This window comes from Eretmochelys imbricata, chromosome 1, assembly GCF_965152235.1.
Source record: "Eretmochelys imbricata isolate rEreImb1 chromosome 1, rEreImb1.hap1, whole genome shotgun sequence".
In the NCBI taxonomy this organism is placed as follows: Eukaryota; Metazoa; Chordata; order Testudines; family Cheloniidae; genus Eretmochelys; species Eretmochelys imbricata.
In genome coordinates this window covers 8667309-8680898 of record NC_135572.1, presented here as the reverse complement: position 1 = coordinate 8680898, position 13590 = coordinate 8667309, and the positions used below count along the sequence as shown (strand labels likewise).

The 13590-nt window shown below is 58.0% G+C and overlaps 2 protein-coding genes across 5 annotated transcripts in view; one reads left to right on the top strand and one right to left on the bottom strand.

The window, feature by feature from the left end:
* Positions 1-4675, bottom strand: part of NUP98 (nucleoporin 98 and 96 precursor) — a 59595-nt gene extending 54920 nt beyond the window's left edge. For both annotated transcript variants that reach the window (XM_077824752.1, XM_077824827.1), the window contains exon 1: positions 4543-4675. The gene's annotated coding sequence lies outside the window, so the exon portion shown is untranslated. The remainder of the gene's footprint in view (positions 1-4542) is intronic.
* Positions 4676-11126: 6451 nt separating this feature from the next.
* PGAP2 (post-GPI attachment to proteins 2) overlaps positions 11127-13590 on the top strand; it is a 44186-nt gene continuing 41722 nt past the window's right edge. For 2 of the 3 annotated variants that reach the window (XM_077824642.1, XM_077824507.1), the window contains exon 1: positions 11127-11159. The gene's annotated coding sequence lies outside the window, so the exon portion shown is untranslated. Of the gene's footprint in view, positions 11160-11330; positions 11369-13590 lie in introns of those variants that run through there. The other variant, XM_077824590.1, reaches the window with a different exon arrangement.

Below are 13590 nucleotides of genomic sequence, written 5' to 3'. Positions count from 1 at the left end.
CCCAAACTGACCTGCTCCGAGTAGCTTGATGCCGAAGTACTTGAGTGTGGCAGCAGTCAGTAGCTTAGCTACACTAGGGTGTTAACAAAATAAAAGGCTGATGGAGCTGAATTGATGTTAGTAGGGGATGTATATCAAAAAATTCTCCTTACATAGACAGGGCCCTCAAACCAAGATCTAAGTGAGTAACAGCCATTCCTTTGCTCCAGAACAATCTGTACCAATCATCTTTTATAGCTTAAAAAAAAAAAAAACAGGCGGCTTCCAACCACGTTCCTAAGTGATGTTCAATCAATTTCTCTGAACTTAGTTGAAGTCAATCACTGTTAACAGATTTTTGCCCCTGTTCCAACTTGTCCATCAGGGTCTAGCTCCAAAGGCTAGTAGTACACCCACACTACATTATTTTCTACGTATAGTGATAAAAATATGTTTACATTCCATTGACCTGAGATGTCTAGTTTTACCCTAGTTCCTGCCACCCAGACATTGACAATCAATAGTGCTGCATCCACTTCTATAACCTAACTTCTCTTTCCTACAGTAAACCATTGACATTTGAGTCTCTTGACACTCGCCTTTCCAATTCTCCCTTGCCCCAACTCACATACCATTACAGCAACTTCCTCTACTACTGATATCCCTAGAGTTTATCTAATCTAAGGGCTTCTCAGCTCCTGTTAGTTCCCTTCCCCACCCACAACTGGTTTAACATACAACCAACCTCAATTTTCATTTTTAAACCAGGCTCCCTTCTGGATGAGTTGGAGATGACAGACTCTCCCATCCTCCCGTAAAAGTACTCTTCTGCCTAAATTGAACCAAATCCTCTCTTACATGCACAAGATTAAGCCACCCGATGCAGGTAACCATTCTTACTAATTAAAAAACTGGTGCCATTTATAACTAGTGAGTAGCTAATGTTAAGAAAAAGTTGTATCCCTTCTCTATCTCCCACTGCATCCCATCTGTAGCTTTATGCTGCAAGTTACTAAGCACTAGACATTTTTATTTTTGTACCTTGTACAGCACCAAACAAATCAAGGCTTAAGTGATTACCAGGAGCCTACCCAAAGTCCCCCACATTACTTGTAATTATGGTTACTCATCTCTAGAAAAAGAAAAAGAGTACTTGTGACCCCTTAAAGACTAACATTTATTTGAGCATAAGCTTTTGTGAGCTACAGCTTACTTCATTGGATGCATTCAGTGGAAAATACAATAGGGAGATTTTATATACACAGAGAACATGAAACAATGGGTGTTACTATACACACTGTAACAGAATGATCAGGTAAGGTGAACTATTACCAGCAGGAGAGAAAAAAAGCCTTTTATAGTGATAATCAAGGTGGGCCATTTCCAGCAGTTGACAAGAACATATGAGAAACAGTAGGGGTGAAAAACTAACATGGGGAAATAGTTTTACTTTGTGTAATGACCCATCCACTCCCAGTCTTTATTCAAACCTAGAGTTAATGGTGTCCAGTTTGCAAATTAATTCCAATTCAGCAGTCTCTCGCTGGAGTCTGTTTTTGAAGTTATTTTGTTGAAGAATTGCCACTTTTACATCTGTAATCAAGTGACCAGAGAGATTGAAGTATTCTCCAACTGGTTTTTGAATATTATGATTCTTGACATCTGACCTGTATCCATTTATTCTTTTACGTAGAGGCTGTCCGGTTTGGACAATGTACATGGCAGAGCGGCATTGCTGGCACATGATGGCATATATCACATTGGTAGATGTGCAGGTGAACGAGCCTCTGATAGTGTGGCTGATGTGATTAGGCCCTATGACGGTGTCCCCTGAATAGATATGTGGGCACAGTTGGCAACGCGTTTTGTTGCAAGGATAGGTTCCTGGGTTAGTGGTTCTGTTGTGTAGTTGCTGGTATTTGCTTCAGGTTGGGGGGCTGTCTGTAAGCAAGGACTGGCCTATCTCCCAAGATCTGTGAGCGATGGGTCATCTGCCTGAGGGATTGGAGCAAATGCGGTTGTATCGCAGAGCTTGGCTGTAGACAATGGATCGTGTGGTGTGGTCTGGATGAAAGCTGGAGGCATGTAGGTAAGTATAGTGGTCAGTAGGTTTCTGGTATAGGGTGGTGTTTATGTGACCATTGCTTATTAGCACTGTAGTGTCCAGGAAGTGGATCTCTTGCGTGGACTGGTCCAGGCTGAGGTTGATGGTGGGATGGAAATTGTTGAGATCATGGTGGAATTCCTCAAGGACTTCTTTTCCATGGGACCAGATGATGAAGATGTCATCAATGTAGCACTTGTAGAGTAGGGGCATAAGGGGACGAGAGCTGAGGAAGCGTTGTTCTAAGTCAGCCATAAAAATGTTCACATACTGTGGAGCCATGCAGGTACCCAGAGCAGTGCCGCTGATTTGTCCGCAAATGTGAAATAGTTGTGGGTGAGGACAAAGTCACAAAGTTCAGCCACCAGGTTTGCAGTGACATTATCGGGGATACTGTTCCTGATGGCTTGTAGTCCATCTTTGCGTGGAATGTTGGTCTAGAGGGCTTCTACATCCACAGTGGCCAGGATAGTGTTTTCAGGAAGATCACCGATGGATTGTAGTTTCCTCAGGAAGTCAGTGATGTCTTGAAGATAGCTAGGAGTGCTGGTAGCATAGGACCTGAGGAGGGAGTCTACATAGCCAGACAATCCTGATGTCAGGGTGCCAATGCCTGAGATGATGGGGCGTCCAGGATTTCCAGGTTTATGGTTCTTGGGTAGCAGATAGAATACCCCTGCGCGGTGATCTGGGGTGTGTCTGTGCAGATTTGCTCTTGTGCTTTCTCAGGGAGTTTCTTGAGCAGACAGTGTAGTTTCTTTTCCCCCCCTACTGTTCCTCACATGTTCTTGTCAACTGCTGGAAATGGCCCCGCCTTGATTATCACTACAAAAGGTTTTTTTCCCCCTCTCCTGCTGGTAATAACTCACCTAAGCTGTGACAGGTTTCAGAGTAACAGCCGTGTTAGTCTGTATTCGCAAAAAGAAAAGGAGTACTTGTGGCACCTTAGAGACTAACCAATTTATTTGAGCATGAGCTTTCGTGAGCTACAGCTCACTTCATCGGATGAAGTGAGCTGTAGCTCACGAAAGCTCACTTCATCGGATGAAGTGAGCTGTAGCTCACGAAAGCTCACTTCATCAGATGAAGTGAGCTGTAGCTCACGAAAGCTCACTTCATCAGATGAAGTGAGCTGTAGCTCACGAAAGCTCACTTCATCAGATGAAGTGAGCTGTAGCTCACGAAAGCTCACTTCATCAGATGAAGTGAGCTGTAGCTCACGAAAGCTCACTTCATCAGATGAAGTGAGCTGTAGCTCACGAAAGCTCATGCTCAAATAAATTGGTTAGTCTCTAAGGTGCCACAAGTACTCCTTTTCTTTTCACCTAAGCTGATCACTCTTGTTACAGTGTGTATGGTAACAACCATTGTTTCATGTTCTCTGTGTATATAAAATCTCCCTACTGTATTTTCCACTGCATGCATCCGATGTAGTGAGCTACAAGCTTTTGCTCAAATAAATTTGTTAGTCCCTAAGGTGTCACAAGTCCTCCTTTTCTTTTTGCAGATACAAACTAACACAGCTGCTACTCTGAAACCTCTCATCTCTAGAACATCCATAATCACTGTAGCATCTGAAATATGAGACCAGTCCCCCCACCAGAACCAAACACCTCCCCCCAAACAGATCTTAATACTCGCTAAACCGCCCTCATTGATTTGGGGAGGTGGGCACGGAAAACCAGCAACAAGTTCAGGGATGAGCCCTATAGCTACCATCCCATTACCATTTCAGAAGCCAGGATGGGGGAAACTCAAGCCGCTTTCACCCAACACAGGTTACGGGTAGAAAACTAGCAATAACCACAACACAACACACAGATGCCTTCTGAGGAGACATCCCACCACCACCTGCAAACTATACACCCCCCCCCACTCTGGCAACACAGCCCAAATCTACACCCCCCCACTCTGGCGACACAGCCCAGCCCCCCCCCAAGATCTACACCCCCCCACTCTGGCGACACAGCCCAGCCCCCCCCCAAGATCTACACCCCCCCACTCTGGCGACACAGCCCAGCCCCCCCCAAGATCTACACCCCCCAGGCCTCTTCCGCAGAACACCCCCCCATCCCGCTCTGGGGGAAGACACCCCCCCTCCCCACTGCTCTGTCCTCCCCCTGGAGAGTCATGACGCGCCCCGCCTCGCGCCCACCCTCAGAGGCAACCACCCCCCGCCCGTTGGGGACGGATCAGCCTAGGCCGCCCCTGGGGGGAGAACCGCCCCACGCACCAAAGTACCCGGGAGGCCCCCAGAAGCCCGCGCCCCCCCCCCAGAGACCAGCCCCGGGCAGAAGCCGCCGCTCCCGCGGGCAGGAGGAAGAGGCCCGAGGGCCGCGCTCGGCCGGCGAGTCAGGGGCGCAGCGGCCTGGTCCGAGGCGCAGCCGGGAGAAGGGCGCCGGACTCCACTCCAGACCCTCCCGCGCTCCGCGGCCCCGGAGTCCGCCCCGGCCCCTTACCGAGGACCCAGGCCCCGCTGAGGGAGCGACTCGACCGCGCCGAGACCGAGCGGCACCGCCACGACGCCCGCCGTCGCCTCACAGGGGGGGAAACTGCGTCACACTCCGCTCGCGCTCCCGCCTCCCCGCGCGCCCCCATGGGCCCGCCTCGCCCCCGATCCGTCAGCCTATTGGCTGCCGCCGTTTGAAAGCGAGGCAGATCCCGCCCCCCGGGCAGGCTCCTTCCTGCTGATTGGCGGGAGGGTGTTTCGAACGTCATGAGCGACCCGAGTTCTCATTAGTCAACCCTAGAGCGGTTGCTGCGAGATGAAGCACCAGAATCCGTCCTCTTCCAGCGACTTCTGGGGCTTCCCTACATCCGGGTCCTTGAGTCACCTCTGAAGGGTGGGGAGAAAGGCGGGGCTTAACCCGCCTCCCACCAATCAGAAGGCATCCCGGCGTTCCCATGGCAACAGCATGGGCTGGCCTGGGGCAGAGGCCACCTGCCTCAGCGGGGAAGGGAGGTTCTCCCGAGCCACGTGGGTGACCCCCCAAAGCAACGCAGCCAGCAGCTCCCCCTCGATGCCCCAGAGTAAACCCAGGGCCCCCCCCATCGCAAACCTGGCCCGGCCTTCACCCTGCCCCACAGTGAGCGCCCCCTGCCCCAGCCAACCCCACAGCACAGGCAGCCCCGCAACCTCAGCAGCCGGCTGCCCTAGCCACTGGGCCGCGCTGCCTGCGGGTGACCAGACAGCAAGTGTGAAAAACCGGGACGGGGGGTGGCGGGTAATAGGCGCCTATATGAGAAAAAGCCCCCAAAAGCGGGACTGTCCCTGCAAAATCGGGACAGCTGGTCTCCCTACCCGGTGTCCCCCGCGGCAGCCCTGCCAGCGCCTGGTCTGCCCGATGCCCCCCTTTGCCAAAGACAAGCTTCAGCGGACGAGCACCCTCGGTGCCCTCCTCCCGCACCTCCGCAGCCTCGCTTGTTCCACGTGCGCCTTCAAGCCTCCTGTGAGGAACGTGTGATTATCGCCCCAGAGAGGCGTGGTAGACGAGGGAATATCTTTATCCCACTGAGTTGGTCTCACCTTGTCTCTCTAACATCCTGGGACCGACAGGGCTACAACACTCGTATCGTTTCGCAAGCACCATCAGTCTGCTCAGTGCGCTACGAAAAGCAGATGGGGCCCCTGTTCTGAGGAGCTGAGAATCTGAAGAACCCCATCCTGCAAGTTTTTAATGCCATTTAACTTTAACAGGAGTGATCCCATTGAAATCAGACTAGACTGGCCTTCTAGATTAGAAAATGTGATTGGCCGCATAAATATAATATACCAGATGAAGGTTAGATGAAGCAGTACACAGCTTTTTTCTCTCTCTATTTCACACTGCTTTCTCTGATATGACTAAGCTTATTTCTTAGATGGGGAGCTGAGACATGGAGCAGAGTTGCCTGCTCAAGCTGTCACATAGTGAGCCAGTGGTACAGCCTGGGAACAGGCGCCAGCCCCAACACTCAGTCTTCTGTTTGAACTATTACTTGCTCGGAACTTGGAGGGAGGATCACAGGTTGCAAGAGGAACGAGTTTGGAGGGGACGCCAAGAATTCAGTTGGGCATAAGCTTTCCTGGCTAAAAACCCACTTCTTCAGGTTTTTTACTCAGGAAAGCTTATGCCCAAATAAATCTGCTAGTCTTTAAGGTGCCACCGGACTCCTTGTTGTTTTTGTGGATAGAAACTAACACGGCTACCCCCCCCCCCACCGATACAAGAATTCAGTGTGTGTCCACCTGGCTGGAAATGTCACTAAAGTCAGAGAGTAACAAATTTATTTGAGCATAAGCTTTTGTGCTTATGCTCAAATAAATATGTTAGTCTCTATGTTGCCACAAGTCCTCCTTTTTTTTTTTGCAGATACAGACTAACACGGCTGCTACTCTGAAACTAAAGTCAGAGTATCTGTAAGCAGTTCAATTCCTGGCTTCTCCGCTGGCCTGCTGGGTGACCTTGGACAAATCACTTCTCTCTCTATGCCTAAATTTTCCCATCTGTAAAATGGGGATAATGATACCAACCTCCTTTGTAAAGCAGTTTGAAAAGCACTACATAAGAGCTAGGTATTATCATTATGTGATGGGTTGCTGGGTGGGAGGGGTCACATTGTGCATTATGTCCTGTCTACTCTGAAAGATTATGAGCACCATCCAGGTAATACACAACAGATTTGTTTATTTCCTTCCAGGAATAAGCTGTTCTTGTATAAGGCACCCTCAAACCAGCATAACCACAATGTAACTCTTTTGCTAGAAAATTACCTCCTTCCCCCACCACACACACACACACACTCTTTAAAATCAGTGCAAAACTTGTGTATGGACCAGGCCTTAAACCAAACTCAGCACGTCCACATTGCCATTTGTGCCTGTCTAAAGGAATCCATTTTAAAATCAGCTTAAGTCCAAGGAAGGCAAATGGTTAGGGCCCGACCAAATTCATGGTCATAGGATTTTAAAAATCGTAAATTTCTTGATTTTAGCTATTACATCTGAAATTCTACAGCGTTGTAATTGTAGGGATCCTGACCCAAAAAGGAGTTGTGAAGGGGTTGCAAGGTTATTGTAGAACTAGATAAGTTCATGGAGGACAGGTCCATCAATGTCTATTAGCCAGGATGGGCAGGGATGGTGTCCCTAGCCTCTGTTTGCCAGAAGCTGGGAATGGGCGACAGGGGATGGATCACTTGATGATTCCCTGTTCTGTTCATTCCCTCTGGGGGAACCTGGCATTGACCATTGTCAGAAGACAGGATACTGGGCTGGATGGACCTTTGGTCTGACCCAGTATGGCCGCTATTATGTTCTTATGGGCTGCAATTCTGCTACCCTTACTTCTGCACTGCTGCTGGCAGGGCACTGCCTTCAGAGCTGGGGCCCGTCCAACAGCCGCCACTATCCGCCTGCCCAGCTCTGAAGGCAGCACAGAAGTGAGTGTGGCAATAACTGCCCTAAAGTAACCTTGCGACCCCTGCAACTTCCTTTTGGATAAGGACCCCCAATTTGAGAAACGCTGGTCTTCCCCATGAAATCTGTACAGCAAAGGGTAAAAGCACACAAAAGACCGGATTTCACGGTCTATGATATGTTTTTCAAGGACATGAATTTGGCAGGACCCTACAGAGGAAAAGCGCAAGGTGGTGGAAGGGGGGAACAGACGAGGGAGGGAAGATCAAAGGAGGCAGAAGGCCAAATTCTTTGCTCGTGAAAAGAAGCCACAGTGTAGCCAGAAGGGCTCCCATCCCACACCGCTTCCTGCCAGGCCAGGACCCAAGCAGGAGGGGGCATTCCTGTCCCGCCTCCCCTACCCCCGCGACTCTGCCCTCAAGGGCCACAGCTACCTGCAGGGCTGCTGTGGCTTGCAGCGCCATGGGGCAGGCCAGCCCAGGGCTGCAGGGGCAGCGTGGGGCAGGCTTGGGCAGCGTGGGCAGGAAGGCAGGGGCTGCGGGGGCAGGGACAGCATGGGGCAGGCCCAGGGCTGTGGATGCAAGAGCAGGAAGGCAAGGGCAGCAGGGGCAGCATGGCAGGGGCGGCGTGGGGCAGGCCCGGGACTGCAGGGACCAGGGGCACCGTGGGGCAGGCGGGCAGGGGCAGCATGGACAGGAGGGCAGGGGCTGCGGGTGTAGGGGCAGTAGGGCAGGGCACTGTGGGGCAGGCTCAGGGACAGGCCCAGGGGCAGGGGCAGGCAGAGGCAGCGGGGGGCAGGCTCAGGGGCAGTGTGCGGTAGGCTCAGGGCTGTGGGTGTAGGGGCAGGAGCGCAGGCCAGTGGGGGGCAGGCTCAGGGGCAGAGGGGGGCAGGCCCAGGGGCAGAGGCGGGGCTGCGGGTATAGGTGCAGGAGGGCAGGGCAGCGGGAGGCAGGCTCAGGGGCACCGTGGAGCAGTAGGGCAGGGTACCGTGAGGCAGGCTCAGGGTCAGCGTGGGGCAGGAGCGCAGGGCAGCGGGGTGCAGGCAGGAGCAGCATGGGGCAGGCTCAGGGGCACCGTGGGGCAGACTTGGGAGCACTGTGGGGCAGGAGCACAGGACAGCAGGGGGCAGGCTCAGGGGCACCATGGGGCAGTAGGGCAGGGCAGCGGGGGGCAGGGGCAGGCTCGGGGGCAGCGGGGGGCAAGCTCAGGGGCAGCGGGGGGCAGGAGCGCAGGGCAGCGGGGGGCAGGAGCGCAGGGCAGCGGGGGGCAGGAGCGCAGGGCAGCGGGGGGCAGGGGCAGGCTCGGGGGCGGCGGGGGGCAGGAGCGCAGAGCAGCGGGGGGCAGGCTTGGGGCAGGGGGGCAGGCTCGGGGGCACCATGGGGCAGGCTGGGGGCAGCGGGGGGCAAGAGCGCAGGGCAGCGTGGGGCAGGGGCAGGCTCAGGGGCAGCGTGGGGCAGGAGCGCAGAGCACCGTGGGGCAGGCAGGGGCACCGTGAGGCAGGCTCGGGGGCACCGTGGGGCAGGGGCAGGCTCGGGGGCACCGTGGGGCAGGCTCGGGGGCACCGTGGGGCAGGGGCAGGGGCAGAGGCGGGGCTGCGGGTATAGGTGCAGGAGGGCAGGGCAGCGGGAGGCAGGCTCAGGGGCACCGTGGGGCAGTAGGGCAGGGTACCGTGCGGCAGGCTCAGGGTCAGCGTGGGGCAGGAGCGCAGGGCAGCGGGGTGCAGGCAGGAGCAGCGTGGGGCAGGCTCAGGGGCACCGTGGGGCAGACTTGGGAGCACTGTGGGGCAGGAGCACAGGACAGCAGGGGGCAGGATCAGGGGCACCATGGGGCAGGAGGGCAGGGCAGCGGGGGGCAGGGGCAGGCTCAGGGGCACCGTGGGGCAGTAGGGCAGGGCAGCGGGGGGCAGGGGCAGGCTCAGGGGCACCGTGGGGCAGTAGGGCAGGGTACCGTGCGGCAGGCTCAGGGTCAGCGTGGGGCAGGAGCGCAGGGCAGCGGGGTGCAGGCAGGAGCAGCGTGGGGCAGGCTCGGGGGCACCGTGGGGCAGACTTGGGAGCACTGTGGGGCAGGAGCACAGGACAGCAGGGGGCAGGATCAGGGGCACCATGGGGCAGGAGGGCAGGGCAGCGGGGGGCAGGGGCAGGCTCAGGGGCACCGTGGGGCAGTAGGGCAGGGCAGCGGGGGGCAGGGGCAGGCTCAGGGGCACCGTGGGGCAGTAGGGCAGGGTACCGTGCGGCAGGCTCAGGGTCAGCGTGGGGCAGGAGCGCAGGGCAGCGGGGTGCAGGCAGGAGCAGCGTGGGGCAGGCTCGGGGGCACCGTGGGGCAGGAGCGCAGGGCAGCGGGGTGCAGGCAGGAGCAGCGTGGGGCAGGCTCAGGGGCACCGTGGGGCAGTAGGGCAGGGTACCGTGCGGCAGGCTCAGGGTCAGCGTGGGGCAGGAGCACAGGGCAGCGGGGTGCAGGCAGGAGCAGCGTGGGGCAGGCTCAGGGTCAGCGTGGGGCAGGAGCGCAGGGCAGCGGGGTGCAGGCAGGAGCAGCGTGGGGCAGGCTCAGGGGCACCGTGGGGCAGACTTGGGAGCACTGTGGGGCAGGAGCACAGGACAGCAGGGGGCAGGATCAGGGGCACCATGGGGCAGGAGGGCAGGGCAGCGGGGGGCAGGGGCAGGCTCAGGGGCACCGTGGGGCAGTAGGGCAGGGCAGCGGGGGGCAGGGGCAGGCTCAGGGGCACCGTGGGGCAGTAGGGCAGGGTACCGTGCGGCAGGCTCAGGGTCAGCGTGGGGCAGGAGCGCAGGGCAGCGGGGTGCAGGCAGGAGCAGCGTGGGGCAGGCTCGGGGGCACCGTGGGGCAGACTTGGGAGCACTGTGGGGCAGGAGCACAGGACAGCAGGGGGCAGGATCAGGGGCACCATGGGGCAGGAGGGCAGGGCAGCGGGGGGCAGGGGCAGGCTCAGGGGCACCGTGGGGCAGTAGGGCAGGGCAGCGGGGGGCAGGGGCAGGCTCAGGGGCACCGTGGGGCAGTAGGGCAGGGTACCGTGCGGCAGGCTCAGGGTCAGCGTGGGGCAGGAGCGCAGGGCAGCGGGGTGCAGGCAGGAGCAGCGTGGGGCAGGCTCGGGGGCACCGTGGGGCAGGAGCGCAGGGCAGCGGGGTGCAGGCAGGAGCAGCGTGGGGCAGGCTCAGGGGCACCGTGGGGCAGTAGGGCAGGGTACCGTGCGGCAGGCTCAGGGTCAGCGTGGGGCAGGAGCGCAGGGCAGCGGGGTGCAGGCAGGAGCAGCGTGGGGCAGGCTCGGGGGCACCGTGGGGCAGGAGCGCAGGGCAGCGGGGTGCAGGCAGGAGCAGCGTGGGGCAGGCTCAGGGGCACCGTGGGGCAGACTTGGGAGCACTGTGGGGCAGGAGCACAGGACAGCAGGGGGCAGGATCAGGGGCACCGTGGGGCAGGAGCGCAGGGCAGCGGGGGGCAGGGGCAGGCTCAGGGGCACCGTGGGGCAGTAGGGCAGGGTACCGTGCGGCAGGCTCAGGGTCAGCGTGGGGCAGGAGCGCAGGGCAGCGGGGTGCAGGCAGGAGCAGCGTGGGGCAGGCTCGGGGGCACCGTGGGGCAGGGAGCCGGCGCCGGGCGGAGCGGGCGGCCCGGGGGGCGGAGCGCGGGGCGGTCCCGCAGCCGGCCGGAGAAGGGCGGAAGGGGAAGCAGGTGAGCGGAGGCTCGGCGCAGCCCGCGGCGGGCCGGGGAATGAGGCCGCGCCGGCCGGGCCAGCGCGGGGGGCCGGGGCGGGAGCCGCGGCGGCCGGTTCTAGGCCGAGGGGCCGGGCCCGGGCCCTGCATGAGCTGAAGCGGCCGGGTCTCAGCCTGCCGGAGGCCGCCGCGCCGCTGGGCGCGGGGGAAGGAGGGGAGCCCCCGCGGGTGCGGATCCGGGGCGGCGTGGGGCAGGGTCTGGGGGGTGTTGAGAGGCAGGAGCTGGGGGAGGGGTTGGGGGATAAGAGTTGGGTGTGGCGGGGGAGCTGGGGAAGGGGTTGGGGGCAGGAGCTGGGGCAGACAGTGGGGAGGGGTTGGGGGGGTAGGCGGGGGGGGGGGGATAGGAGCCAGGGGAGGAGTTCTGGGGCAGCTGTGGGGGGGCGGGATCTGGGAGTTGTTGCGGAGCAGGACCCAGGGAAGGAGTTGGGGGATAAGAGTTGGGGTGTGGAGGGGGAGCTGGGAAAGGGGTTGGGGGCAGGAGCTGGGGCAGGCAGTGGGGAGGGGTTGTGGGGGTAGGCGTGGGGGGAGGGCAGGAGCTGGGGGACGGGTTATGGGGCAGGCGTGGGGGGGAGGTGCAGGAGCCTGGGGAGGGGTTGGAGGACAGGCATGTGGGAGGGCAGGATATGGGGGAGGGGTTGAGGGGTAGGAACCAGGGGAGGGGTTGGGGGCAGGCAGTGGGGGGGGGGGGACAGGAATAGGGTTGGAGGGAGGAGCTGGTGTCTTAGAAGGAGGGTCAGTGGGGTTTCTGTTTTGCCACCCCCCACGCTGGCTGAGGTGGGAGAACTTGGGCAGCGGCTTTGGGGGCATCTTTTAGGAGAGCACAGCCTGGGGGCTTGCGGACTCCACCTTACTCCCCAAAGGTGCTTGCTGCATGGTTGTGGCTGTGATCGAACTCGGCGGGTGTGTGGCTGAGTTTCGCTCTGTGTTTCGGGGCAAACTTGCCTAAGGCCCAGGCAAAGACTGTCTCTCCCAGCTCTGGTGGCCAATCCCACACTCAGAGGAAGGCGCTTCCACAGAGGGGGGTGTTCATGTGTGTCCTTCCTTCCTTCCCTCCCAGTAACTGGGGATGTTTGCTTAAAATGCAGACTGCCCTGGTCTTTTACCAGAAGGGGCTGACAAAGGAGGTGACCAGCCCAGTGGCTTCGGTCTGTGTGCACAGGGACCACTTGCCTGTCTCTGGGTTACAAGCCAGGATGACTGTGTCACCTCTGGCCTCCCTGCCTGAGTAGCAAAGGGATGCTCTGTGTTTAAAGACGCTTTCCCTCACGTGCAGGTCTAGTGGCTTTGGTCAGTGATTTCCAGGCTGGACAAAGCCATGGATAGAATAGACTGGGGAGAACAATCCTGCATTGGCTGGGGAGACTAGAATAGACTAAATTTGCTTCTATTCTGTGACTGTATTGTTACGTTCGAGTTGCTTCCCTCTAAGGGTAGGTCTACACTTAGGATGGCGTGTAGAGTACAGACACTGCATGCCCAGGTAACATGGTGTCACAGAGTCCCTGGGCGATGCTCTGGAACTGCTCCCCATGAAGCCAGTCAGGACTCTGGGGAAGTCTCCTGTCTGTGAGCAGCCTGTCTTCAGGACACACAGCTCACCCGGCTTCCACCTTCCTGGGTCTGACCTCGGAGCATTCAGCATCCTCTGCCCCTCCGTGCACTTCCCCCAGCGAGTCTGATCAGGCAGGGCTCCTGGGGAAGCCAGAGGGCCCTGCATCCCAACTTCACAGTCAGACGTGACTCTCAGCCAGCCAGTAAAACAGAGGTTTATTAGACGACAGGAACATGGTCTAAAACAGAGCTTGCAGGTGCAGAGAACAGGACCCCTCAGCTGGGTCCATTTTGGGGGGCAGTGAGCCAGACAACCACGTCTGCACTTCACTCCATGTCCCACCCAGCCCCAAACTGAAAACTCCCTCCAGCCCCTCCTCCTCTGGGCTTTGTTCCTTTCCCCGGACCAGGAGGTCACCTGATTCCTTTGTTCTCCAACCCTTTAGCTCTCACCTTGCAGGGGGGAAGGGCCCAGGCCATCAGTTGCCAGGAAACAGGGTGTCGGCCATTCTCTGTGTCCAGACCCCTGCACACACCTGCCCTCTAGGGATCTGCAATGATTATACACCCTTACCCCACCACCTAGATACTTAAGAACTGCTTAGGGGAAACTGAGGCACCCCCACACTATTCAGAGGAGACATTAAGAATAGCCCCACTTCGTCACACTCTTCTGTGACTGTATTGTTACGTTCGAGTTGCTTCCCGCTAAGGGTAGGTCTACACTTAGGATGGCGTGTAGAGTACAGACACTGCATGCCCAGCTAACATGGGTATGAATAGCAGTGTAGCCGGAGAGGCATGGCTTAGGCAAGTGTAGACAAGGCCTTAGTGCAGGG